At 37.1% G+C, this 5,323-nt stretch overlaps 1 long non-coding RNA gene across 1 annotated transcript; it reads right to left on the reverse strand.

The window, feature by feature from the left end:
• Positions 1–320: 320 nt before the first annotated feature.
• On the reverse strand, positions 321–4,652 carry LOC134299688 (uncharacterized). Its single transcript, XR_010006949.1, has 2 exons — positions 2,629–4,652; positions 321–1,990 (listed from the first exon to the last, which is right to left on the reverse strand). It is a non-coding gene; the product is annotated as an uncharacterized LOC134299688 (long non-coding RNA).
• Positions 4,653–5,323: the final 671 nt, after the last annotated feature.

The raw sequence follows: 5,323 nt of genomic DNA on the forward strand, positions 1-5,323 counted from the left end.
ATAATAATAATAATAATAGAAGCATAGAATCCAAGAGTTTGGAGAGACCCCTAAGGGCCATCCAGCCCAACCCTTTCCACTATGCAAAAGGACACAATCCAAGCATTCACAACACATGGACAACGTATAAATACTATACAATACTACACAGGGACATAGACCCTCTCTACCCTCACAACTTTCACAGTACACAAACAACCAAATGCATACTAAACATAAAGACAACCATACAACAGACATTCAATACCACCACTACTTCAACAAGTTCTCACCAACACCACCAGACAACGCCACAGCAACGCATGGCTGGGCACAGCTAGTTTACTATAAAGTTCTGTGTATGATGTGGGTGGGGGAGCATAGATTTGGGAATAGTCAATGTAACAATGCAATTGCATCATGTTAAATGTTTTATAATAAAAGAAAAAAAATTAAAATAGATGTATTAAGGAAATGGTGCAATACTGCCCCTCCATCTATATATATAAAAGAGTGATGGAATTCGGGCACCGAGCAAAACAACAAAAGTAAAGGGCCCCCAAATTTGACAACACATCCCATCATCCACGCCTTAAGGTTGAAACAACACAAACTCACTTCACGCAGCTCCACATGGAGAGAACCCACAACGCCCCATTGGGAACCATTGGGAGCCATGCCGGGAGGGAGGAAAAGAGAAAACATAATGGCCGCCGCAAGAGGAAAGGCAGGCAATGGGAAAAAGCTGTCCCCTGGGTCCTAGCGCCCGCCCATCATCCGAATTATTTCTCTCCATATACTCTTCCTTCTACAATATCCAACCGATTTTAACACTCAATATTTTAAAGATATGCTATCAACCATGACAATCAACACAATCTGACTCCTAATATTTTAACAAGCTTAAAATCACAACACCAAATAAAAAACAACACTCTTCAAACACAGGAATGCCAGACACTAAACAATCACGGAGAGCTAACACCTCCCACCATCTGCCATGCAGGACACAATCCAAGCACTCCCAACAGATGGCCACCCAGACTCTCAATAATAATAATAATAATAATAATAATAATAATAATAATAATAATAATAACAACAACATCATCATACAATCCTAACGTTTCTAATATACCGATGATAACGTACTCTATACCCATTCAGAAAACCTACAACATCTCTTGCACAACTACAATATCCCGATGATAACGTACTCTATACCCATTCACAAAAAAACCTACAACATCTCTTGCACAACTGCAATATCCCTATGATAACGTACTCTATACCCATTCACAACACCTACCACATCTCTTATACAACTCTAATATACCGATAATAACATACTCTATCCCCATTCAAAACACCAACATCTCTTATACAACTCTAATATACCGATGATAACGTACTCTATACCCATTCACAACACCTACAACATCTCTTACACAACTCTAATATACCGATGATCACGTACTCTATCCCCATTCAAAACACCTACAACATCTCTTATACAACTCTAATATACCGATGATAACGGACGCTATCCCCATTCAAAACACCAAAATCTCTTATACAACTCTAATATACCGATGATAACGTACTCTATACCCATTCACAACACCTACAACATCTCTTATACAACTCTAATATACCGATGATAACGTACTCTATACCCATTCACAACACCTACCACATCTCTTATACAACTCTAATATACCTATAATAACATACTCTATCCCCATTCAAAACACCAACATCTCTTATACAACTCTAATATACCAATGATAACGTACTCTATACCCATTCACAACACCTACAACATCTCTTATACAACTCTAATATACCGATTATAACGTACTCTATACCCATTCACAACACCTACAACATCTCTTATACAACTCTAATATACCAATGATAACGTACTCTATACCCATTCAGAACACCTACAACATCTCTTATACAACTCTAATATACCGATGATAACGTACTCTATCCCCATTCACAACACCTACAACATCTCTTATACAACTCTAATATACCGATGATAACGGACGCTATCCCCATTCAAAACACCAACATCTCTTATACAACTCTAATATACCGATGATAACGGACGCTATCCCCATTCAAAACACCAAAATCTCTTATACAACTCTAATATACCGATGATAACGTACTCTATACCCATTCACAACACCTACAACATCTCTTATACAACTCTAATATACCGATGATAACGTACTCTATACCCATTCACAACACCTACCACATCTCTTATACAACTCTAATATACAGATGATAACATACTCTATCCCCATTCAAAACACCAACATCTCTTATACAACTCTAATATACCGATGATAACGTACTCTATACCCATTCACAACACCTACAACATCTCTTATACAACTCTAATATACCGATGATAACTTACTCTATCCCCATTCACAACACCTACAACATCTCTTATACAACTCTAATATACCGATGATAACGGACGCTATCCCCATTCAAAACACCAACATCTCTTATACAACTCTAATATACCGATTATAACGTACTCTATACCCATTCACAACACCTACAACATCTCTTATACAACTCTAATATACCAATGATAACGTACTCTATACCCATTCAGAACACCTACAACATCTCTTATACAACTCTAATATACCGATGATAACGTACTCTATCCCCATTCACAACACCTACAACATCTCTTATACAACTCTAATATACCGATGATAACGGACGCTATCCCCATTCAAAACACCAACATCTCTTATACAACTCTAATATACAGATGATAACGTACTCTATACCCATTCAAAACACCAACATCTCTTATACAACTCTAATATACCGATGATAACGTACTCTATACCCATTCACAACACCTACAACATCTCTTATACAACTCTAATATACCGATGATAACGTACTCTATCCCCATTCACAACACCTACAACATCTCTTATACAACTCTAATATACTGATGATAACGTACTCTATCCCCATTCACAACACCTACAACATCTCTTATACAACTCTAATATACCGATGATAACGTACTCTATCCCCATTCAAAACACCAACATCTCTTATACAACTCTAATATACCGATGATAACGTACTCTATCCCCATTCAAAACACCAACATCTCTTATACAACTCTAATATACTGATGATAACGTACTCTATACCCATTCACAACACCTACAACATCTCTTATACAACTCTAATATACCGATGATAACGTACTCTATACCCATTCACAACACCTACAACATCTCTTATACAACTCTAATATACCGATGATAACGTACTCTATACCCATTCACAACACCTACCACATCTCTTATACAACTCTAATATACAGATGATAACATACTCTATCCCCATTCAAAACACCAACATCTCTTATACAACTCTAATATACCGATGATAACGTACTCTATACCCATTCACAACACCTACAACATCTCTTATACAACTCTAATATACCGATGATAACTTACTCTATCCCCATTCACAACACCTACAACATCTCTTATACAACTCTAATATACCGATGATAACGGACGCTATCCCCATTCAAAACACCAACATCTCTTATACAACTCTAATATACCGATTATAACGTACTCTATACCCATTCACAACACCTACAACATCTCTTATACAACTCTAATATACCAATGATAACGTACTCTATACCCATTCAGAACACCTACAACATCTCTTATACAACTCTAATATACCGATGATAACGTACTCTATCCCCATTCACAACACCTACAACATCTCTTATACAACTCTAATATACCGATGATAACGGACGCTATCCCCATTCAAAACACCAACATCTCTTATACAACTCTAATATACAGATGATAACGTACTCTATACCCATTCAAAACACCAACATCTCTTATACAACTCTAATATACCGATGATAACGTACTCTATACCCATTCACAACACCTACAACATCTCTTATACAACTCTAATATACCGATGATAACGTACTCTATCCCCATTCACAACACCTACAACATCTCTTATACAACTCTAATATACCGATGATAACGTACTCTATCCCCATTCACAACACCTACAACATCTCTTATACAACTCTAATATACCGATGATAACGTACTCTATCCCCATTCAAAACACCAACATCTCTTATACAACTCTAATATACCGATGATAACGTACTCTATCCCCATTCAAAACACCAACATCTCTTATACAACTCTAATATACTGATGATAACGTACTCTATACCCATTCACAACACCTACAACATCTCTTATACAACTCTAATATACCGATGATAACGTACTCTATACCCATTCACAACACCTACAACATCTCTTATACAACTCTAATATACCGATGATAACGTACTCTATACCCATTCACAACACCTACAACATCTCTTATACAACTCTAATATACCGATGATAACGTACTCTATCCCCATTCACAACACCTGCAACATCTCTTATACAACTCTAATATACCGATGATAACGTACTCTATCCCCATTCACAACACCTACAACATCTCTTATACAACTCTAATATACCGATGATAACGTACTCTATCCCCATTCACAACACCTACAACATCTCTTATACAACTCTAATATACCGATGATAACGTACTCTATCCTCATTCAAAACACCAACATCTCTTATACAACTCTAATATACCGATGATAACGTACTCTATACCCATTCACAACACCTACAACATCTCTTATACAACTCTAATATACCGATGATAACGTACTCTATATCCATTCACAACACCTACAACATCTCTTAGACACCATTCATACTTACCTACAACAGACAAAAACACCCAATAATCACAAATATTGTATATTCACAACCTTTAGGAAATAACATCCCCTAATGACGCAGCGTCTTCAACCGCTAACCTACTCAACTTCTCCAATTAAACGTTTGAATTCGAAAAACGGAGTCAACCCCCACTATTACCCCACCTTCTCCCAACCCAACAGTTCCACAACATCCAAATATCACTACATCCAATATCATCCTAATAAACAACCAAATATCAGTACTCCTCTGACACAAAACTAACAGCGCTCCATACAGTCATACCACCCACATGACCTCCAAGGACTCTACAAACAATGCCACCTCTTCGACTTACAAATACACATGATCACCAACCCACACACTCACACACGACTGGACTTAATATCAGGAAAAAACCTTTACCCTTTACCTTAACTACCTCCAATTCCTCAATACTTTATTTCCCATACCACCAGACTTTGCCACAGTAACGCGTGGCCGGG

Source organism: Anolis carolinensis, chromosome 1 (genome assembly GCF_035594765.1).
Source record: "Anolis carolinensis isolate JA03-04 chromosome 1, rAnoCar3.1.pri, whole genome shotgun sequence".
Lineage (NCBI taxonomy): Eukaryota > Metazoa > Chordata > Lepidosauria > Squamata > Dactyloidae > Anolis > Anolis carolinensis.